The 25,841-nt window shown below is 34.7% G+C and overlaps 1 protein-coding gene across 8 annotated transcripts in view; it reads right to left on the reverse strand.

Annotated features, from left to right (window-relative positions):
* The window catches only part of ZNF385B (zinc finger protein 385B), a 374,516-nt gene that overhangs the window by 313,322 nt on the left and 35,353 nt on the right, over positions 1-25,841 (reverse strand). For 4 of the 8 annotated variants that reach the window (XM_012785822.3, XM_076005719.1, XM_076005716.1 and 1 more), the window contains exon 2: positions 3,077-3,226. The exons of the other annotated variants lie outside the window; for them this stretch is intronic. The gene's annotated coding sequence lies outside the window, so the exon portion shown is untranslated. The remainder of the gene's footprint in view (positions 1-3,076; positions 3,227-25,841) is intronic. 8 annotated transcript variants of the gene reach the window in all.

Genomic DNA, 25,841 nt, shown 5'->3' on the forward strand with positions numbered 1-25,841 from the left:
CTCCAGAGGTGGCCTTTTAAAAAAAGTTATCATTATAAACTTGTATATTTTAACATATGTGATGTGTTTCAATCTATTACAGATACTATTCTAATTGATGATCAAATACCTTTGGTAAGTAAGAGCATGTTCAAATTGATACCTGAGTCCTTTTGTCAGACACCTAGTAGCCTCCACGTTCCTTGCTGTCTAACTCTTCTTTCATTCCTGCCCCCACCCTAGAATCAACCATTTCTCCAAGGACCCTAGTTCCTTTAAGGGGGAAACGTCCTTTAGACACCACAGTTTGGTGGCTAGGGCTGCTCACTGTTACTCAATTACTCATTGTTTCTAGGCCTTTTCAGTAGACTGAACTAGGAAATACTTTTTAAGAAAATACATGACAAGTTTATACTCATACTGTAATTCAAATTCAGGTCTACAAATTTTCTATTAACCTCATTCATCTTCACTGATCTTCATGTTTATCTTCCTTCTCCAATGCCCAAAATTCCAGTTCTCAAGGACAGCAACATAACTACTCATTTGCTTTATCTCACAATACTAGTGTCAGGATCACAATATGATTACTAACCCCAATAATATACTCACTGTAAATAATTTCAATTCTTTTCATATTTTTGTTGTTGTTGTCCTTAGTGTATATACTCCTAGTCAAATCACTGTGGTTGAAAGCTCTAAGAAGTTCTTTTCTATGTGGTTATGCTACCAATGTGTTACATAGTTAGGTTACTTGTTTCACTTTGCTTTTGATTTTATGGAAGGCTTTTTACATTTAATCTTGTTTTATAATTATTTAAAATACTTATGTTGTTTCAAAATCATATCTACAAAAAAAAGGTATATTCAGGGAATTCTAATTTGTTTACTTGTCCCTCCCTTCCTCTATAATAATCATATTTTATATTTAATGGTTTAGCCATTTTGTTTTCAATATAAGCAAATACACCCCCAACTCAGATGATTGATAAGTATACTATACATACATTTATTCGTCTTGCTTATTTCTGTATTGTACAACTCTCCTCAATTATTATACTGAATTATATACTAATAATTATACAATTACATAATTATATACAATTATATAATTATTACACAATTATTATAATGATTCAGCAATGTAGTATGATGAAGGTGTCCTATGTTTCAACAATTAGTTTTAAAAGCATACATCAGGCCCTCATTTAACAAGTGTCAGTGTTAAAAGGGACCGATCACTGTCTATTTCTCTTAAAAGTTGGCTGTGTCTGACAGAGTCAGTGTTGTATTCCTTTACATGAAAACCTGCCCCAAAAAATTAGTATATGAATTCTCTTCTCCTCTTTAGGCATTTGCAAGAACAAATATCCCATTAATTAAAATTTTGAAAATTTGCACATGAAGAGCTCTAGAATGCATGTAAGTTACTTTTCTTTTTACCAGTCTCTTGCTTGTAGAAATTTATAACAGGAATTTTACAACAGAAAAATGTGAAGTCAGAGAACTGAATAAAAATCTTAGCTAAGCTATTAACTAGCAGAATGACTATAGGCAAGTCATTTCACTTTTAGAACTTAAATTTCCTCATCAGTTAACTGGTGATAATACTACCAATGCCTGAATATTGTTATGAGAAAAAAAAATAATAATTATTTGAAAGCAACATATAAACCCCAAAGCACTCTGCAAATGTAAAGCATAATAAACAGGGAATTAAATGGCTGGTTTGCTAAAATGCAATCTTAAAGCTTTAATTTGTTTGTTTAAAATGATGACAACATCGACTATGAATGAGAGCTTTGCAATCAACCTAGTTGCAGTCTGGAAACTGAGTATTTGCTTGAACAGAACTCAGTTATAAATATCTGTCTTTGGATTTGACATTCAATTCTGAGATGAATCGAACATGCTTCAGAATTTTAATCTGACATCCAAGAGCTAAAACTCTGAAAGCAGATAAAACATTTTGGGAAAAAAAGGCAACCTGCTAATCTCAAGTGACTTTTAATTCTAACTCTGATTATTCAATATAGAAAATACATCTCCAGATAAAAGCCCATTTCTGAAAATTCAGATCCAAAGCTTTTACATAATCTAAGTTGGAGAGAAAATGTATCTATATTTTATGTTAGGGGAAAATAAAACACTAAAATTAATCATTTTTTTCTCTTGAAACTTTTTATACAGCTATAAACTGTGTTAAAGAAAGAATATTATACTACATAACCTTTGAATGTGATTCTGCAAATAATAAAGCAATATGAATAAGAGATTTACAACACTGCATTAAAAATCATCTCTTCATAGTTGCCTTTTTTGGACATTACAAATCATAGCCATTAAAATTACTCATTCTTGCCAATGAACTCTGAATATGATTTTTGTTTGTAATCAAAGCTGAAGAAATATTCCTCTCTGCTTTTAAACAGAAATTTGCTTTAGAGTTTGCACATTGAAGGGTTATATTTATATATAAAACCTCACATGTAAAAATCAAAAATAATACTGTGTATAGACTTCTTTTTTAGTCCTAAACTTTGCTGTTTCCTGTTATTTTCCTCTTTCTAATTAAATCCTGCATGCTGCCATAGTTATATGTCTAAGCTACCCGTCATGAATGCTTACCAAGTGAGCTTAGTTATGCAGAGAAGTTTAGTTATAAAAAGTTTCAAACACACACAGAAGCAAAGACAATAGGTCAGTCAGCCTCCACATATCCAACACTCATATTTAACAATATCAAGAACTTGCCACATTTACATCATCTTCCCTTTATTGCTTTGCTGAAGCCTTTTAAAGCAAAACTCAAACTTTAGGCACACTTTGGCATACATCTCTAAAAAGGATAGACATTTTGTTATATAACATCAGTGGTATTTCCACCATACTAAAATTGCCAGTGGTTCCTTGGTTTTAACTGTTTCTCAGTTCATAACCAAAGTTGCCTAATTACTTCAAAATAGTCACCTCATAGTCGGTATATTCAAATTAGGATCCAAACAAAGCCCACACATTTCATTTGGAATCCATTCCTTTCTTTTAATACACATTTCTTGAGTGCCTATTTCTTGCTAGGTGCTTTTGTATTTATTACCTAATTTAACCTCAAAATCTCAGGAGGTAATGTGGCAGATACAGGTTCTTGTCTACCAGCACTTATGCTTTCTCCTCCAAGTACGGAGTTGTTGCTGGGAAGTAGCTGCCCACAGAGGCCTTCCCAAGAAGTGATTATCGTGAAAATTCTCTGTGGAAAAAAAAAAAAAAAGAAGTGATAATCTGAGCCACACAGGTCAAGTTTGGTCTAAACAGGGGTGGGAACCTGCAGCCTTGAGGCCACATGTGGCCTTCAAAATCCTTCAGTGCAATGTTTTGTAAAATTTGTATTTAGCCAAAAGACCACACTTAAGGATTTAGAAGTCCGCAGGTGGCCTTAAGGCTGCAGGTTCCCCACCCCAGCATTAACCAGTGCTTTGAACAAGTTTCTCTTGGCCTGGACTACATATAAGCTCTAATGACAAATGCCCCCATCACTTCTCCTTACCTAGGGATGTACTCCTTGCAAAATGATTTGTAGGCATATTTGCTGATATATACATCCTCCCATGACAAATTTCCTAATGCACTTCTCTGTGCTAAGATGCCAAGTCACGTTTCAATTATATCACTTCTGGCACTTGATTGCACTCATGTCTGCCTTCAATCCACTACATGGTAAATCCCAACAGGATAGAAATTATGCTTTATTCAATTTTGAGCCCCTAGGGCTTAGCAAAGTGCCTGGCATACAAAAATTTGTGGAGTAAAAAATGAAATGAAATGAAACAACTGCACATCCCCCTTTTAGAATATGTTTTAAGAGGCAGGCATAACATTTATCTGAGACATCTTCTATTGTGTCCACAACAAAATCACAACACCATAGAGGAACACAGCACCATAGAGCAATGGAAAATGGTGATACACAAAATTACAGAGCATCTGAAGGAAACAAAGGGAAAGGGTGGCAGAAGGAAAGAGTCCAACAGAAAAATGTGTACTTTCAAGTTAGTAATTGGTATGAAATACTAAAATGTACAGCAAACCAAATTGTAGTTAATAAGAGGTCATGCAGCCATCGCTTTGTCTTTGCACTGGAACATCTCTAGCTGATGAGCAGTTAAGCTATTTTTCAGTACTGCCAGGGTTGAGACAAAACAATTCAAATCAATGTTTAACAATCCTTATTATTTAAAAACCCTAGCCAAAATCCTTTACACTTCAGTTTAAGCACATTTCTTTTTATTTCATCATGGAAGGTGAGCAGCTGGCTGCCATGCTAACCAGATCTCTTTATATACTCCAAGACCCTCCAAATATGCACTGCTTATTCCAATCTTTAAAATAGGCAGCCCTCTTCACACCCTTCCTTATGCATCCTGTTGGGAATGTTCCTTTATGTAATTCATCATTTTAAATCATCCATTTAAAATGCTACATTCCTTAACTTCACCTCTCTCCAAGCCCCTTCTGTTAATGTCTCCAGTTCCACTTACTACGTTAATTTCTTCCCTTCTCAAACTCACATGCTGCTTTCTACATCTTAACGGAAGGGCATATTTTAGATAATAATTTACCTTACATTTCATTCCTTGTTTTGAAGTGTCCAATGATAAAATTAAAACAGTCCCAATCAGAATCATGAAACCAACTTTAAAACAGTCTCCATCTGTCTTGGGAAGCTTTGCCTTGCTGTAGATGTGTTAATGAATTTTTAGCACAAATTAAACCTCACAAAATCATTCCTCAAGTATTTCTACAAGTGTTTCGTAGTTTTGCCATCATGTTGCCCTCTGATACTTTAGAATGGTACAGCTGTTTTGAAGCTGAAGGATATCGATTCAAATAACCCTGCTTACAACTTAACAAAACTGGGGAAAATTTCCGGGAGGTGAAGCCAGGAAAGGAGTCCAGAAAGAGTGTTCTCCGTGATACTGTGCTGCTTATAAGGTCCGTTTTTCTGCTTTCTGTTACTGTTACCCAAAATGTTTGACAGATAAACCTACTGGTAACATGGAGCTTTAAAGAAAATATCTTTTCTAGCCTTAGAAATGAATAGTAAATAAAAACAACAACAACACAATAGCTAATCCTTATTATATAGCACTGACAACATGCCAGGTAGTATCATAAATACTTTACAATAGTAAATTAACTCATTTAACAGTTAACTCATTCAATCTTCAGAGTACTCTTGTGAGGAGACATTTTACCATTCTCATGTTACAGATGAAGAGAGGTCCAGGAAGCTTAAGTAGTTTGCCCAAAGTCATGAATGATTTGGCTGGGATTTAAATCCAGGGAGTCTAGCTCCAGAGTGTGTGTTCTTCATCATCCTATATTGTAAATGGTTCAGGAGATACATCTTTGTAACATAGGATATATGTCTGCTAAGGTAATACATTTTTAGTAAATATGAACATTTCCAAAGTAATGTTTCATCACGTTTGACAAAAAATAGAAAAAATAACCAATATGGCATCAAATGGTTTCAAGATGACTATTCTCATCCACGGGAAACAATAAACTGTTGAGAGCATTATTACAAGTATATGTTGTATATATGCCTGATATTTGAAGGTAAGCCATCCATTCATTCATTTATTTTTAGAGACAGTATCTCACTCTGTCACCCAGGCTGGAGCATAGTGCAGTGGCATAATCATAGCTCACTATAGCCTTAAACTTCTGGGCTCAAGTGAACTTCCCACCTCTGCCTCCCAAAGTACTGGGACTACGGGTGCATGCCACCATGCCTGGCTAATCTTTAAAAAAAATTTTTTAGAGGCAGAGTCTCCCTATGCTGCCCAGACTGATCTTCAACTTCCTGCCTCAAGCATATTCCTGCCTCAGCCTCCCAAGTAGCTGGTACTATAGGAGCAAGCCAATGCACCTGGCACAAAGATCTTTTTAAATCTAAAAAAAAAAAAAAAAAAAAATTCTTGATATAAGCATCAGCTGTTTATGTAAAATTACTATAATGTTTAGACAAATGCTTTTGTCTAATTAATAGAACAATTCAGAGGTAGAAGCACAAATCTTATAAATGAGATTTAAAAACTATGCATGATAATTTGCATATTATCATTATTGGACCATAATCAATATACATGTTCAAAATCCCAATGGGTGGATTAATTGATCAACAAATGTCAATTTAGCATATACTGAGTTCAAACCCCTGGACTAGATCCTATAAAGGATCAAAAAAGGATAATCCTAATGCAAAGAGGTTCAGCCCCTATCCTAAAATATATATAGTCAGTAACAGAGCATCTGAGATGAACTAAATATCCATGTTAGTTGGGCTCTTTTGATTATAAGAGTAAAGATTCATTCATGTTATGCTACATAATGAGGATTGATTACAAGGCTGTATCTGGAAATAAGAAGGACATTTTCACCACACAATCAGACTGCACAGAAACCCAACAACCATTCAGCTCAGGCTTGGAGAGACAGAAATGAATTCAAGATTGGAAGGTCATTTGGGATCCAAAGAAACTCTAGCAGCTATACGACCAACACAAGTCTGTTTATTGTTCTCTCTTCCTCTCTCTGTCATTGGGTCTGTTTCTGTTTCCAGCGGCTTCCCTCTTTCTATGCATTCAACTTAAAGACTCACAAACGGGATGTGATTGTCAAGTTTGTCACCACCATCTTTGTTGGGCTAAGCTTTCTCACTAACACTACCACTTTCAGCATTATAAGGAGATGTACCCAGAATGAGAGAAAACCTCTTTGCTTGAACTAGACCTTCTGAAACCATGGAGGCACTATCAATATCTGAGGGACTCCTAGTCTCAACTGCTCCCAAGAAATCTGGACCAGTGCTAGGAGTACAGCAATTAGAATGCCAGTGAGACCACTCCAGTTTCGTACTCAGAGCCCAATCTTTATAATATGATACAAAGAATCTATGGAGGCAGGATATAATATGGCATGCACATGTTTTTGTCATCTATAGGGGCCTGGATGGAGCAGTGGTTGAGAGGGTAATCTTTAAAGACATATTACCTGTGTTTGAATTTAGCTCTGATGCTTACTAGGTGTGTGACCATGTGCAAGTTATTTAACCTATCTTTACCTCAGCTTCCTTGTCTACAAAATTGAAATAATGGTAGTCTAGACTTCACAGGGTTGTTATGATGACAAAAGAAATAACTTATTCACAGGGAAAGGTGTGCCTGGTACACAGTGAGCATTTGATGAATTTTAATTATCCATTTCTTATTACTTCTAACACACCGTATCAATTTTATCCCTTGTAATTTCACAGCACAAAACTCCTATCCAAACATATTATGCTCCTTCATATCTCTGTTATTGTTGCCCTATGCCTGGATCTTCTTTGCCTAATTCTCTAGTGAAGGTCTTCTCATCCCTCAAAGTTCAGAACAAATTTCCTTTTCTGAGCAATGCTCTCTGTGACTGCTAGTCTCGAGAGGGGCCTCCAACAAGTCCTCCACTTCTGTGCATTCATGACACACCTCACATCAAAAAGGGGGAAATTCAATGTCCTCCTGTTGAATATGGCCTTGGGTCTGGCTAGACTACAGCATGATGTGAAAGTGACATTCTGGGACTCTCAAGCCTAGGCCTTAAGGGGATTTCTCAGCCTTCACTTTCTGTTCTTGGAACCCAGCCACCATACTATGAAAACCCTATGCCATATGGAGAGATTATACATGGGGGAACCAAGGCATCCGGGTTCAAATTCCCAGATTATCTCCCAGCCTATGCTGGCACCAATCCTCAGCCATGTGAATGAAACATCTTGCATGGTCCAGGCCAGTTAAGCCCCACATGAATACAGCCCTAAGCACCATCGTGTACCCAGCTGAGCCCATGTAAATGTAAGAGACAATAAAATGACTGCAGTTTCAAGCCATTAAGTTTTGGTTTGTTTATTATAGCAATAGACAACCAAAACACCATTCGTGAAACTCCTGAACAGGGTAAGCACTTCTTGGACTAAGCTCTCGTAATTCTATTTGCAAGTTAAACTGTATTATAGTTATTTATTTTTATGTCTATCTCTTTTCCTGGGGGTCTCAAGGCTAATAACCATGGACTTAAGGGAAAAGAAGCTTCTTCAGAAATAATCCCAGGAGAAGTAACAGAATTTACAATGGCAAGAACAAAGCTAAAACAAAGTAGAAAAATTCTGAAGGTTACTCCCAGCCTATCATTTTGGCAATCTCTAAACCTTGGAAGATTTGAAGAAAATTATAGAAAGGGTAAGACTTGTCAACCCAAAACAATAATCAAATGATGTAATATAATTCATACCGAGCATCCTGTTTGCTATACCACCAGGGCATTTTCTGATATATATATGAAGAGAATAAAAACAAATGGAAGAGAGAAAGAGACCAAAGTTAGCCAAGACTGTTGCTTGTTTATTTTTTTAAGAGGAGCAAGAAGGAGAGGGGACTTGGTTTATTAGCCAGCATGACTTTTTGAGAGGCTGGGTAACAAAGTAGTGTTAAATTGTGGATTCTGGAGCCAGATGGCCTGGTTTTCATTTAGCTTCACAGTCTGGGTTTGAATCCTAGCTACATATTTTTGTGGCAGATCACCTGGTTTCTTTATTTATAACATGGAGACAATGAAAGCACCTACATCAGAGGGTCCTGTTAAGGATTAAGTGAGTTGATATATGTAAAACACATAGAAGGGTGCCTGACATTCAGTGAGACTCATGTAACGGTTACTTCCTGCTGCTCCTATTATTTAAATAACATAAAAAAATAAATAAATAAATAACATAAGACATTGTAACGAAGACTGTGTCATTTTATATAATGGATAGACAAAGAGGCCACTGGAACTGGACAATAAATCGTGTTTGGACAATTAGCTTTCTAACTTATTATGCTAGACTCAAAAGTAAATTCCAAAGAAAATTTTACTTATAAAACACAAACCCTTCATGGCATTTAGAAGAAAATATAGGAGAATATCCTTAATAGCTTACTTTATGAGGAAAAAATCTTAAGCCTGATATAAAAAACACAAACCATTAAGGAAGATTGTTAAATTTGACCATATTAGATGCTTTAAATTATGCACAAAATAGACAACACCATAAACAATGTTGAAACACAAGCCAGAGACTGGGAAAAGAAATTTATCCAGATTAATGTCCAAAATATACAAAGAATTCCTACTAATCAATAATAAAAAGCAAATAACCCAATACAAAATGGGAAAGATGGTAAATAAGCTATTGGCATAAGGAAAATCCAAATGGTTAATAACATAATTCAATAAAACTCTGAGATAACATGCTCCCCAGTTTTAAATAATAGGAAATTACCTGCTTGGGAATTGGCTTCTTGTCCTCTGCCTGGACCCTAAGCTATAATTATCTTCTGAACAAGAAAGGAAGATATGGGTGAAGCAAGGAGATTGCGTTGGGGAAGGCTAGACCCCCTCAATTTCCAGATTTTTCTATCCCAATCTTGCAAGATTGCGTTGAATAGAGCCATTAACCTCTCACTAATGTAACCCGATATTTTACATAATTAAATATTTGAATCCCACTTACCACATTTTGGTGATGTTTTATAACAATGACATATTACTTAAGGCTGGACACAGTTGTGAGATTCTCACATACAAACTCAGAATAACCTTGTAATGTAGGTATGGATATTATCCCTATTTTTCCAATGGTGACAGGCCCAGCTCACCCAGAAGAGTCATGATTTAATCCCAAGTTATCTGGCTCCAACATCCAGCTTTTAACACTATCTTATTATTGCCTCTAAACATATGACATATGAAAAGAGGCTCAATCTCTCAGAGGATTCTCTATGATGCAGCAGTTTTACTTCTATGTATACATGATTGAGAAAATATTTGCCAAGGAAATAAACAGAGAAATGTTCATTTCAACCATGTTTGTATTGGTAAATATATATGTGTGTGTGTGTGTGTGTGTGTGTGTGTGTGTGTGTGTATGTATATGCTTACATTTATATATGTAAATATCTGGAAATGAAAGACTAGATAAATTTAGCATAGTCACACAGTGAAACACTATTCAGCAGTTGAAATGAATAAACTGAAACTACTAACTTTATAATAGATAAATCCTAAAAGAATAATGTCAGATTGAAAAGTAAGTTGAAGAATAATACTGTGGGCTACCATTTATATGGTAGCAACATGAGAAATATAAAGCAACATGAGAAATATAATTTATAATATGATATGTAATTTTTAAATGCTACATATATGCAAAGTAAAGTGCATAATCAATAATGAAAATAATAAACACTAAATTCAAAGCCACAATTACCTCTGGAGAGAAAAGGATAAGGCAAAGGTACACCGAAGTTTCAACTGTAGCTGTAATGTAGTGCTGCCTTGAACAAAATAAGACAAATATGTTGAGATTTAATAAAACTGGGTGGCAGGTGCATGGTGGTAAGCTAGTTTCTATACTTGTCTCTATATTTAAAGTATTTCGTAATAAAAATATAAAAACAAACTAAATGGGGTATAACAGAGAACATTCCAAAAATAAATAACAAAAGAGGAGATTTACATATATCTCATTGAAGACCTTTTTTAAGAAACATTGCTTTACAGGAGCATCTGTTACTGTGCCTAGGTCCTTAACTTTGATGGGTCCTGCCTCCCTTTTGGAGATTTAGCAAAATAAATGTTTCTACTACAGAAATAACATTACAATTTTGCCTAAAACAACAAAGTAAGGGGAATCCCAAAACACACATTGCGATTAACAGGAAAATAAAATTAGCGACAAAATGTTTATGAAAATATCAGCAATGTGTTTGTCCTAACCTGGCAAAATATGCCACAGGACAGATAACAACAGGTGAAATACATAAATACGTTTTCACCACCTTTTTATAGAGAGGTGGTAGTTTCTCTTCCATGCAGAAGAGAAAAGATTCAGGGTTAATGATTAAATCAGGTTGGTAACTGTCAAGGTAAGATTAATGCCTCTAGAATACCAAACATAAAAGCTCAGGGACAAAAAAAATCCACTTCGTGCCCAAGTATGAGTTTACTGGTCCATTACTCTGTGTATTCATATTCAACCATCTAAGTTTCAGGATGAAGAGTTATCTCATTACCAATTCTGAGATTCAGTTACAGGGAAAAACAGATCAAGAAGTGTGGCATGCAAAGAACTTTGCCTCATGAAGAGAACTCAAGACTTCAGTAAAACTCTCTTTTCTATTTTTGTAGTTCTTGCCATTAAGTTATGCTTCATTACCTTAATAGCTTATTCAAATTTGTGTATCTTCATATTCATGTGCAAAAATACCAACACCACACTTAACCAGAATCATTAAAATGGCAATCTAAGTTACATGACATATGGCTAAGAGGAAATGTACATATAAGGCCCAAGAACAATCAAAATACAAGGCACAGAGTTCAATCATTTAGTGTTATTTTACATAGAATGCTAAACATTTAATCATCTGAGTCCACTACAGATGAAAGTTATTTTAAAAGGCATAAGTATAACATCTGGAAGTATCAACAAAGAAACATATGGGAAAAAATTAAAAACTTATCACAGAAATTTTTAAAAAGTCAAGAGCCACTTGCAACATGAGCAAAAAATCCATCATATCTGAACCCTCTTGCAACATGAGCAAAAAATCCATCATATCTGAATAACTCACAAAAATGCTACAGTATTTATGATGATTCATAACTAATTATGGCCTTGAATTATCAAGAAAAAAATAAATGACATTTATTCAGTATAACTTGATTAAGAAGCATCAGGAAATGACTTTAAGCTCCTGATTCTAAAATTCATCTGGAAAAACAAATATGTAAGAATGTTCTGAAAAAAAGTAATGAGAGGCTTTGCCCTATCAGTTTTAAGACATGGTGTAATGATATAAGAAGTAAAAGAATAAGGTAATATCACAAGAACAGATAGCCAGACCAGTGAAAAAGAATTATCTAGAGAGTAGGACACAGAAGTTAGTGATCTTTGTTAAGGGGAACGTCAGAAATTAATAAGTAATTATCTAATAAATGGTACTGAGACACTTGATCAACTACTTTGAATATTGTCTATTTGGGAGGATTTATACTCTCACCTTTCAAATTCCAAATAGGAAGAGTTCGAAAAGAAAGTTTTTTAAAGGTCAGTATTTCATAAAGGAAGGACTTTAAGCATAGAGAAACTGTCTTTAAAAAGAGAGAGAGAGAAGCAAAGCAAGTATTTTCAAAATGTAAATACCTTTATTTTTGTTATTATAAATGTGTGAGAAATTCAGAAATCTTAAAATGCATGAAAAAATAAACAAGAAAGTTTGTTGATTTTCCTCACCATCAAGAGAAAATTTTGTTTCACTTTAGAATATATTTATTTTGTTAGTATATACATATATAATACATAATGTGTATATGCATATATACACATATGTATACATAAGCTTTTCATCTTTATTATATAAATGGGATCATAGCTGCTTTGTAATTTAAAGTTTTTAATTTCTGTATTAAGCAGCTCTTTCCATATCAATCAACATAGATACACCTTGTTATCATCATTATTTCCAATGGCTATAAAATATCTTATTCCATTTAAAGTAAACTTTTGAGATTAAAAACAATCAAAGACAATTTTCTCTTTCAACAACCTGGCTTTAAAAGTCAATTTTGGAAGTCTTTTTTCCCTCGAGTTTTTTTATTTTTAGACACAGTCTCACTCTGTTGCCTGGGCTAGAGGGCTGTGGTGTCAGCCTAGCTCACAGCAACCTTAAACTCCTGGGCTCAAGCAATCCTCCTGCCTCAGCCTCGCAAGTAGCTGGGACTACAGGCATGTGCCACCATGCCTAGCTAATTTTTTCTATATATTTTTAGTTGTCCAGCTAATTTCCTTCTATTTTTAGTAGAGACAGGGTCTCGTGCTTGCTCAGGCTGGTCTCGAACTCCTGAGCTCAAACGATCCACCGGCCTCGGCCTCCCAGAGTGCTAGAATTACAGGTGAGAGCCATTGAGCCTAGCCTTCCCTCTAGTTTTAACAATATAAAACTTCTTTGGATTAATGGGTGACTCTGGCTCAGTAGGGTCATATATACTAGAAAGTGCTAAGGACAAAGCACTTTTATATATTTTCAAATATTATATCTCTATGCGTTTATTTTACTTTCTCTGAAAGCTAGTGAGGTTAGATTTTTCAAATATTTATGAGTCATTGATAATTCCTCTTTTCTAAGTCATCCCTTCATGTTCTTTGATCAATGTTCTATTTGGAATTTTTAAAATTAATTTGTAAGAGAACTCTCCAATATTTATAAAATTAATGTTAATATTTTCTGTATATGTTATAAATAATTTTCTCTGCTTGTCATTTGTATTTTACCTTTGTTAATTTTTTCCATGTAGAATGTTTCAAATTAGTCAGAGTTTTAAACACTTACCCTAATGGTTTCTATTTCTATTGCCACAGTAAGATTATCACTAGCCCATAATTATATAAATATCCACTTAAACACTTTCACATGCTTTTATGGGTATTTGGGTTTTTGTTTAACATTTGAAGTCTTTAGTCTACTTGCAATTATTTTGGTATGAAGTATGAGAAAGAATTCTAACAATGTTTGTACCAAAATTTGGACATTTGTCCCCGATGAATTGAATACCTTGAACATATGCCAATATTTTATATTTATTTGAGTCTATTTTGAGGTTTACAATTCTGTCACCAATTTAATTATAAATTAGTCATTTGACTATCTAAAACTTTTAAATCAATAAAAGCATAAAAGTCAAAGAACAAATTAGAAAACTTATCACAGCAAATATAACAGACAAGTTGTTGATAACATTAATATGATAAATCATACAAGTTAACAAAAACTACCAAACTTCAGTGGCAGGCATGGAAGATGGGCAAAGGACAAGAGGGAACAACTCGTAAGAGAAGAAAATTAAAGGACCAATGTAAACATGAAAAAAGTGGTTTTCACCCTCTAGTAATCAGATACATGTAAGTTTAAGAAATGAGATGACACTTATTAAACTGTCCAATTAGCAAGAATTGCTTCATAAAACAAATTTTAAAAATCCTCAAACTTGAAAAACATCTGAGGAGAAAGGCACCCTTATACTTCCCAGCAGGCATATAAATTGGCAGTATCATTTTTTAAAACAATTTGGCAATAGCTAACAAAAGTCATAAAACAGTATACATCCTTTGACTCAGCAATTTCCTTCAGAGTCTAGCCTAGAAAATAATCTGAAATGTAGTAAAAGATTTATGTACAAAGATACTCACCCTAGTGTTTTTATATCAAAAATAGAAACTAGGTAAAAATCCAGTAAAATAATGGATATATAAATCATAGCATCAAATGCTCTAGCTATTTAAAATAGTCACTTACAAAACTATTTAATAGTATGTGGAAAATATTACAATATAATATTATTATGTGAATACAAAAGAAGATTTTTAAAGTCCCAGTCAATTTACATAATATTATATCACACACACACACACCTGCAGATTCAATCTATCACCTGAACTTCAGACTCGTGCAGAACTGCCTACTCTACTTGAATGTCTGTCAAATTGTCCACAAGAAAATCCCCAAGTACTAGTCATCCCCAATTTATCCACTTAACTAAATGGAAACTCTATTCATCTAGATGATCAGGCTAAAAACCTTAGAGTCATAATTATTAATAACAAGTCTCCATCTCTTTTCACCCACTTCTAATAGAGATATAAATCCCATTTACTCTATTTTCAAAATATTCCAGGATCTAACGACCTCTCACCGCTTTCATTCTAGTTTAAGCCACAGTCATCTCTCATGTAGAATGATTTGGCCCCAGTGGGCCTTCTCCTTCATTCCTTATATCACACAGTCTATTCTCCCCACAGTAACCATAGAGATTCTTCAAAACACATAAGTAGAATCATGACAAATAGGTACTAAGTTGTATTTATTACAAGCGAATTTATTAATTAACCAATTATCCCAATCAATGAAAGGAAGTAACAAAAGTAGAACAAAGTGACATAAGAACATTTATCTACAATATAGCAAAATTGTTTCTTGGATTTTTTTTCATCTACCTACATAATCTCTTCCTCAACATTCACTTTCACATATTAAAGCAGAATAAGTCCATGAAGTTTTTCTTAAACTACATGCAAATAATAAAAATGAGCCAGTATCATCACCAGTGAAATCATCAATTTCACTCCAAATGTAATAACATGAAATAATTGGTCTCAGTCGTGGACCTCTAAGTCAAAGATCAAGAGAATGTAAACCAAAGGCAGAAATGTCAGAAGTCAGCTATGAAACATGGGGGAGGAAAACAAAGGAAGCCAGAGCTTTATTGTGGATGTGCAGGCATTACTGTCCTTGTGCGTGTGCATGTCGAATTGAATAGATCTATGCGGGTACGTTGGCATGACTGGCTGTGTGCATGTGTGTCTGCATGGGTATGTGTGCATGTCAGCTTGAGCATCACATGTGGTGTGTGCATGTTTTGGCCTGAGGGAGAAACAGACTATGTGTGTATGTGTGCGTCGAACTGAGAAAAAGAAAGTGTATGTGTATGTCAGCTACGTAAATTTTTAAGTTATGTGGGCATGTCAGCCTGAACAAGAGTGTGTGTGTTTGCGTGTGTGTGTCAGCTTGAGCAGGCAAGCATGCATGGGGAGAAGGGAGAGGACTGCGTGAGTGTGTGCAGACTGAATGAGTGTGTGTGTGTGTCTATGTGAGGCCCTGATGAGTGTATGTGGTATGTGTCAGTGTGTCATCCCAAGCAAGCATCTGCATCTGTGTGCCCGCGTCCACATGTATCAGGTAGGAAGAACTAGAGAGACCTTTTGCTTGTCCCTGCATCTTATATGATGAAAGAGCTCTCTAAAAAAACGTCATAAAAGTGCAGTTTTATTAAAATTTGCCTTTCCTACAAAAGGGCAGGTCTTTCGACATCTCTTAATTAGCCTCAACAGAAATTAGGTGTAAAAATCACCCTAAAATGATTTAGCAGCAGGGCATGGAGAATTCAATGGTACACATTACCACTTTATAAGTTACAGAATGCTATTTTTCTTTCAGTTTAAAATAACTTATTATAATTAACTAATTTTTCCTTTACTAAACGGCTCTTTAAATCAGTATTACAATTGATTAGTGTCTCTTGATTAAACATCACTCTATTTCAAATTAGTGTTGAACACATAATTTCTGAACAGTCATGATTAAATCATTTTCTAGTGTATTAGTGTTATACATAAACATAAAATATACCCTTGCCAGAAATGTTTCAACTTTTAAATCTAAGTACCACACAGCACTGACACAGTATGCTGGATCATAACTTTATTTCAATTTCTGCTACGCACTTCCAGCCAGTTCACTTTGCCTCACTATCCAGAGCTGACTAGGAGGGGGCATACCAGACTTAGGTTACACTCTAGCTGTCTATAGAAAGGTTCTTATCCCACTGCTGGCTCCAAGGCTCATCAGATTTATAAATCCCCAAAACATTTGATGGAAAAACATCAAATTTGTCCTAGGGAGCTGCTCTTCCCCAAAGTTCCAGTTCCAAAGGCCTCTCTATCAGAGGGAAAGTAACAAAGGTAGGATTTCTTTCGGAGCTCAGCTATTATTTTGCTGTGTTTTCTGCCAGCATCTCATTGATATGTGTGCATAAATATGTACATGTTTATAAATACACACACACATAAAATTTGCTCCACAACCTAGACTAGAGCTTAATGTTACCCAGCTTTGTTTTTCTAAATCAAATAAAGTCTTGCTGTAAGTATCAACTTACCAACAGTATTCATTATTTCATACTCCCTCCTGCTCTAGTCTCACAAGAGCACCAGGAAATTCAGCAAACCTGAGCATGGGTTTATGACTTTCAGTCTGTTGTGGTCACCACTGAGATCCTGGTGTCCAAACACCAAGAACAAGTTAAAGGTCTTTTAGCCTCTCCTTCCTGGGAAGATGGGAAAAGGTACACTTTAGTCGACAGCAGCCAACATTGCTGAATTCTATTAATGTAGTATTTTTGCCTGGATTTACAGACTTTTTGGATATTCTGTGGTATATGGATTGTACTTTTTTCAGGTTAACAATTAGATATATTGCACCAGGTACTGTCCTGAAAAGGTGTCTGGAGGTTTATGAAAAATATACTGAGCATATTTTTTGAAAATTTAACTAGAATGCTGTCAAAAATAAGTTTATGTTATGTTTCCACACTTTTAAAACACCCTGGGAGTGTGTATATATGTTTATGTATGTGAATGTACATGTGTGTCTTTATATATTGCTCAAAGTTTTCCATTGATGTGTTTTCTTGAGCTATAACAGTTTTTTAAAATCAAAGTTTGATCATTTTCTATAATAGGTTCTTAAAAATCTCTTTTCCAGCTTAGTATGTGCCTTTGGTTTTATTAATGAGAATTAATATCCAGAAGATTTCATCAAGATTTTCAAGTATATTTGCATAAACTTACACAGGGTATTTGCATAATTAGTAATCTTCTCTGACTCTAGTGCCCTTTTCTCATTCTTAAATTTGTGTTTTCCTTTTCCCCTCCTCTTTTTCATTCAGTTTACCAAATGCCTATTTCATTGTTTGATTTTAAATCAATCTTAGATTAATAAATCATACTTTTTTTCTGTCTTCTAATATTAAATTCTGTGTTTTGTCTTCATTATTAATTTATTCTTACCTGCATAAGTTCTGCTTATTGAAGTTATTTTGTTTCAGGATTCCCCCCGCAAATATCTAGAGTTTAATTTAGAGAAACTTATTTATTTCAAATTTTATTTTTAAATAAAATCTTTTAGGGTTATAAATTTTTCTACAAATATACTTTTGGCTGCAAAGCATAACTTTACCATGCAATTTCTTCTCCAATTATTTTCTTAAAAGCCTGTAAATTTATCTTTTATTTCCTCACTGACATAGTGGTTTTGACTATTTACTGCAAGAAATTTTCAGGGTTTTATTAGAGGGTGGGTGGTAGATGTTTGCTTTTTCCTGTGAATACTCTTACGTCTGGAACAGAAATTTTGTGAATGGGAGCACTAAGACATTAAAACCTTAATGATATTATTAGCTATTGATAAGTCTCCATTTATTACTCCACATTTCTTTTCCTTATTTCTATTCTAGAAACAACTGCAAAATTTTCTATTTGTGCACTTCAGTCCAACCTGTCAAAACTAAAAGATTTTTCGAGTGGAACTTTTAGCAAAAGTTCGCCACAAAACATATTTTTTTCTTTTCTCTACCTACCTAGACCTAGAGTACATACTAAGGAAACACTGCTGATCTTTACAGGTAGTCTTCAATCTTACTGCGGCTGGCCAGCAAACACAGACTCTTGGTAGTCAAGGGACAGGCTCTCTCCCTTTGCCACGCCCTCTCTTCCTTTCCATCGACATCACTTCTTAAGTAGTAATCATAAACAGTCATTCAGAGGCAATTAAAAACATCCTCGTGATTGAATTTCTTTAAAGCCACTTAATAACAGAAATGCTCCAATGAGCCATTAAAAATATCCTGTTAGACATTTGGGTTTCCTCCAGCAAAGGATGCAGTGGGGAGTTCAGGAGGTTGAGAACAAGGTAGGGGCTGCAGAGAAAATAAGTAAAGCCTCCAGATGAGAGCATGGTTATTTTTCTATTTTATATGCACTGGTTTAAAAGCCATACATGAAACTAAAAATACTCTTGTGAAATGACTTTTACTTTTGGCGAGAACACTTCACAGTTTCACAGGAGATTCTTCAGACCTTTGACAGAGATCAAAATAAGAACCAATTTTAAGATGTCATTCCTTATCTAGCATTTTACCAAGACGCACTTCACCCAAGATAGATGAAATGATAAACTGTTTCCTCCCTCGGTAGGTGTCAGATAAACCATCTTTCCCATTTCTGCCTTGACTATAGTTTGCAGAATATGATTGACGATATATTCCAAGCAGAAGTCCCCAAGGAAAACATCTTCTGATTACCCTAATGAAATGGTATATTCCGTAATTCATTAACCTGACTGGAGTGACAAAAATAGTCCACAAGAAAAAAAAAAAAAGTATTTCTATAGTGTCCAAAGAGACAAAGCTGAGATAATTCATTAGCAATAGCATATGCTTAAAATTCACAATGTTCTGCTGCAAACTGCAAGGTTTCCTGTAAAAAAGTAATAGCAAGAAGCATACTCTGTTCTTCTTTTTGAAGAAAATGGTCACCTCCAAAGAAGCCTGCATAATTCTTATTATTTAAATAATTTAAATTCTTGTTTTTCCATGAAAGAAAATTTCCCACCCAATAGATTCCTAAAACGCATATTGTACTAAGGCAAAAAGTTAAATACACGTCCACTGAGCACAGTGATTTATGCAGTGGGAAGGGGAGGCTAATAGGCTTTTTTTCTTCTTTTCCAGGTTTCTTATGCCTCTTCATTGAAGAAGATTGCCTGCCATTCCTAATAAATATATATTCTCCAAGTGTGAGGTCATTCTGTTTAGGGTTCTTAAATTAGTGGAGCTTTAAACATCATTTCACCCAAAACTAGCTTTTATAAAAGGCAATATACTAATATGTAAAAACCAATTTCTTTCGGTAAAGTACTTCAATGTTCAAAAACAGCATGATGGTAAAAATGATGCAAATTATGATATTCTGCCTGATTAAGTATAATCCTAATTAGCAACAGCAGCAGTAACACAGACCTTGGTGGTCAAGAGACTTTGGTGGAGTCCTGTTCTCACAGAAGGTGCAACTCCTAAGCCATGAAGGACATTTGTGCACTGAATGTCATCTCTACATAGTGAACCTAAAAGAATCTTCTCTACACTTGTGAATTTTAATCTGCAACTGAGGCTGGCATGTGAATATCATTTGGGTATAAAGGTAGTGAACTTAGACATCTCCCCATTAAGTAAAAGGCCAAAGATCCCAGATCTTAAGTCTTAAAAATTAATTCACTGGAATACCTTTTTCCATTCTAAAGAACTATTCTTTTGCACACAAAAATGAACACATCACAACAGAAATTCTAGGCTTATGGGAATAAGCCATCCATTTACAAATAAAGCACAATACCAGTCCTGGACTTTTTGTAAAAAAAAAAAAAAATCTGTAAAAAGAGATATCAAGGTTCTGTTAGAGATTATATAACTTTGGAAGTTACAAGGGGGAAAAAGCATGTTTCAGCCTGTGTATGGAACATATTTCTCTATGGTTGGGTTCATTTGAGAAAGGTAAAAGAAAGCAAGTTACTGTTTAAGAGCTCAAAATTCATAATGAATCAAAAGATAACTTTGCACCTGTCATAAAGATCTAGCCAAAGAAATATTCTAACTCACTAACCTTGATTCCATAAGTGATATTAAGTACATGAAGCAACAAGAGTGAGACTCTTTTCTGCCTTGTCTTGTCCCCACATATCAAATTCTTAAATTATCACAAAATACTGCATAGAATTGCTATGCTCTATTACACAGCTACAGTGCAAGTCTCACAAATAGGTGAATTTTAATTATAGATAAAAAGATGAAGATGCTTGCTATGACTAAACAAGTATTATACAATTTTATATGTAGCTTTCTTTTCTAGGCTACCCAAAGCCACAAAGCTGAGTTCATTTTTAAATCCTCCTTAGCTTTTTGTCAAACTTTGATTCACTATCAAGTAAACCAAATTAACACTCCTTTCTCTTTGTTACCATTGTTTCTCTTAGTACAGAGCATCCTGACTTGGATTGTTTGTCTTGTATTTTACTGTTCATCTTTCTCTACTTTCCTAACCCTATGCCCAGACTCTAAGACCTCCCTCTATCAGTCATATAAATAGCAAAATCAAATAAATTCAAACCAAATGGTTTGCAATTATTTTTAAATCTTACATTATTTTGGAAGTCTTTTGGTTGCAAGCAACTGAAACTGAAACTCAAAAGGTTTGAGCAATATGGGCATGGTCGCTCATGCCTTTAATCCTGGAGCTTTGGGAGGCTGAGGAGAGGGAATGACTTGAAGTCAGGAGTTTGAGATCAGCCTGGGCAATATAGCATGACCCCCATCTCTTCAAAAAAAATTTAAAAATTAGTTGGTTGTGATGGCATGTACCTGTACTCCCTATAGTCCTAGCTTCTTGGGAGGCTGAGGCAGGAGGATGGCTCGAGGCCAGGAGTTCGAGGCTGCAGTGAACTATGATTGTGCCACTGCACTCTATCCTGAGAGACAGAGTGAGACCCTGTCTCTTTGTGGGAGGGCGGGGGTGGCACGTGGAAGACTTGAGCAATAATCAATAAAAGGTATTTATTGGTTCATGTAATAAAAAACTCCAGTGATAGGGTTTGGCTTTATCCAGCAGCTAAACATTGTCATCAAGACTATCTTTATGCCAACCTTCTGATCTTTGGTTTTATGTTCACCCTAAGGCTTTTTTTTTTTTTCAAATCTTCAGATGGTTTGCCTTATGCCTCTAAGGCTACAATTTCAATTATTTCCAGCAGGAAAGTCAGAGCCTGTTTCCCTAGTAGCTCAATTAAAATGCTAGTATCTAGTCCAGTTGTATATGTCTGGACCATGTGACCATCACTAAAAAAAATACTGTGGGTAAAGAGATGGGGAACACTGATGGCTTAAGCCAACCAGAGCATTTCTGGAACTGAAGAAGTCTATGTTACCCAAACTGCATAATTAGAAATATTTGGGAAAAAGAAGGGATGTTTGGGAGTCAACCGACAAATCTTGACATTTATCCAGTTGTCACTCTTCTTCCCTTTTCATTCCTCATAATATCCCACACAGCATAGCATAACATTCACAATACAGTAGGTACAATATGAATAAGTAAAACACAAATATACAGAGAATAAATACTAACTAAATGCTTACAAGACTAACTCAATATGTTCAGGAATCACAAGATAAGAAGGAAATAAAATTTGCAAATCTTTTTTAAACAAACTTGGCATTTTTAAATACTCGTGTCACAGGCCTATGTTTGTTTTGTTTAGTTCTGTTTTTGTTTTCTCACTTTTAAAGCACCATATATTTTGAATCACACAAGAAAAGAACACATGGTTCCCTAATATTTTAAGTGTGATGTCATAATTTTATTGGAGAATTTTAAAAATTTAAAAATACAACTTTTAAATAGGGTGGCCATATGTGCTAGTTTGCCCAGAGATTGGTTTATGCATTTTGTCCCTGAAGAACTATTAATAACATTCTCTTTCACTCTCAAGAGAGTCCTGCTTTGAACAATAAATTATGTGGTCAGTCTGATTTTAAATAAATATACAAACATGTTGACAACACATTATTATATTCTAAAAGAAATTTGAGACAAGAAAAGTACCTAATCAAATAAAAGTGAAGTTAAATAGGCATACTCTTTATGTGAATAAACAAAAGTTCAATTTATCATATTGTAGGAAACATAGCATTGCTTCTAAAGTCTGAAAGAAAACTCATTTGAAGCCACAGCTGTTGTGCTTTAGGGATTTGGATTAAAACTCATTATTATCTTTCTGTTAATACTCTTCCCTGGACCAATCAGTGGTCATATGGTGTTTACAGACCCTGTACACTGAACTGACTTGAATGGCCTTTGTATTGCAATACAATCAGATTATGTCTAATCTAAATGCTGTGTGTCCTTTATAGAACAAATCCTAATCCCCCATTTACAAAAGCAAATCCAGTCCAGTCTCCAGTGGCTATCTATTCACTCTTTCCTGTTTTGTTTCATTTTGCTTTTTAATTTTCAAGTGACAGAAATCAAAATAAATTTTAAATTCACTCAGTCTAAATTTTATGTAAAAATAAATATTTGGCGTTTTTGACCTGTGGTTAAAGCACCTATTTTTTGATAGTCTAAAATGTGTTACTACAAAAACACAATCCTTTTCCTTCTAAAGAATACAGATTAACAAAATAAGCTACCCCCGCTACTCTAAAAGTATAAAGACAACCTTTAAAAGCATCCCATTCCCTCTTTTCTAAATTACTTGAGAGTTTATCTAGAAGCTCAGATTAGTTAGCTGTGTCTATGCATTTACCAGTTAAATAGTAATGATGTTAAAGCAGAAGTCCCTGCAAGATGACTCACCAAACCATTCTGGAATGGACCTTTCTGCTCTCTACCACTTCATTACACTGTTGTTAAGTACTGCTTCACGGTGAGCCTCTGAGATTAGGTACCATTTCCAAGGAAGTGAGGGCTCAAGTACCATTGGTGGCAATGCCCCCTCCCCTCCTTAACTCTTGGTTTTTACCATCTGCCAGCCCCAACTTTCTTCTCTTTCACCACTTTACTAAGGCCCCACCATCTCCATCCTCCAAGACTCTAGGATTCATAGTCAGTATTCTTATGCAATCTTCTCCCTCAGCTATGCAGGCTTTATTGACACTAAATTGGGGGAATCTTCCTTTTTAAACTTTATATCACCTCTGTGAGCCATGACCAGAAAACGATAACCTAAAATTAGAAAAGAATAGATAAACAAATAATTAAAGTATGAAAAACGGCTGTCCAAAATGGAGCTACCACCATCACATACGAGAGATTGTCAAAATAGAATGGAGTTCAATGTTTAAATGGATAAGAAAGACTTTTTCTAAAGGTATTAGGAAGGGAAAGGATATCTTAACAAAGACTGATAGTGCCCTGTTTCTCGATACAACTCTATAAAGCCACAAATAAAAGAACAAGAAAACAAGCAAGAGCTTTGCTACTCTTGTGGGTTTTCTTCAGGGAGGGAGGTGGAAGGCAGGCTTGTTAACAAGGAAGACACCATTTCAGCACTAACTTGATGACTGATTTCTTTCCTTTTACAATACTCAGACGCCACTTACCCCAGCCCCATCCATCTCTATGAAGCAAAGAGCTCTATTGATAGCCCTGCTGAGAAGCAAAAACATTCCCGACAGGTGCCTCTAAAGTATGCAGCACACGCCCTTAAAGCAGGGTGTCAGTAGCCAAATATTTCTCCACAATACACACAATGGATCTGTACCTAAAATGAATGGGTAATTTTTGTTTTGTTTTAATTTACTTTGTAAATGATACAGAATAAAATTATTTGCCTTGCCTGGATTCCTCTCACTGCCTAGCACCTACCCACAAAATAGGTACTAAAAATAAATACAACTGCTTTTGCATCTATAAATAATGTAATAAGAAAGGTAAATTTGAAGCTAAAAATGTATAAGGCATACATCGAAGACAAATTTAGCTGACTTCTGGTTTATATATCTATTCAAAATTTCAAATCTTTCATCCATCCACACTTACCAAGTTCCTACCACATTCTAAGTACTACAGTAGAATAAAGACAAACTGGAAACATAACTCTACACTTAATGATCTTGAAACCTAACAAAAAGGCACATAATTATTTAGGAATATAAAATTATATCCTATACTTTAAGAGACTGATAAAGTCTTTAAGTTGCCTTCAATTAACCAGCAGCCCATCATGTGTCAGAAACTGTGTGAAGCACTAGGAATATCCTAGTCAAAAATATGTAACTATGATGGGAGTGTAGAGGAGAAGGAAGGCACAAGGAATAGCCAGAGCAAAGACATGAAGGTATAGAAAAGTCAGAATATCCAGGGAGCTGGGTATTTAGGAGAGAGATAGGAGGATGAGGAGGGTCGGGGAGGGAGATGTGAAGAGAGACTTGGGGAGAGCCCAGATCACAGTGGTCTTTATATACTTCCCTAAGAAGCAAGTACACCGGACTGTAAACAATGGTAAGTCACTAAAGACTTTTAGGTAAGGATTTCTCTTCCATTAATTCAAATATCTGATAGCTGATTTCCTATCAGCACATATACTATTTTAAGGAAATGATGATGCAATTCCAGCAGTGGGAAATTAGTGTTTTATGCATATATAAATATAAATAATAATTTATTTGAAAAGTATAATTCTCACATATAAAAGGTAAATAAAAATGTACAGTATTATTTAAATAATATTAAATAGTCTTTAAAAAATAACCCTCACACTTATCTCCACATTTCTTTAGCCCCTATTAGTAACTCCTACCTATTAAATGGAGTCTTCATGGGGGCCAATGTTGATATAAACATTGCCTTTCTGATAGCACATAAAAAATTTATTTTTATTATTCAATAGTATTATTTATATTTAAATATACATAATATATTATATATTATGTATTTAAATATAGCATATATACCTATGAGCAACAATCATAAGCATAGAGTCTATGAATTATCACAGAGTGAATAAACTCCATGTAGCCAGCACTAAGATCAAGTGGAATATTATCAAAATGCCAGAAGCCTCCTCATGACCCCTTACAATTATTACCTGCCTGGAGGGTAACCACTATCCTGACTTCTAATACCATGGATTAGATTTGCCTGTTTTTAAACTTCCTATAAATGGAATTACACAGTATTTATTATTTTGTAAGTTTCCTCCATGTTGCTGTATGTAGTTATAAATCACTTGTTTTCATTTCTATATAGCATTCAATTTTATGAATATATCATAATTTATCTACTCTACTGTAAATTGACATTTGGGTACTTTTCACTTGGAACTATTATGAATGACGCTGCTAGGAATATCCTAGTGTTTTAGAGGACACAGGTATACATTTCTGTGGAATTCCTGGGTCTGTCTGATTTATTTATTTTTCCGTAATGTCTATATTTTCAAACAGAGAGCAAGTGTAAGATAGCAAAATGTGGGAAACCACAGAAAAGCATAAGAGGTAAAAACACATCCTACAGAGGACAGCTGAAAAAAATTCAAATACTAATTATTAAATTG

This window comes from Microcebus murinus, chromosome 8 (assembly GCF_040939455.1).
Source record: "Microcebus murinus isolate Inina chromosome 8, M.murinus_Inina_mat1.0, whole genome shotgun sequence".
Lineage (NCBI taxonomy): Eukaryota > Metazoa > Chordata > Mammalia > Primates > Cheirogaleidae > Microcebus > Microcebus murinus.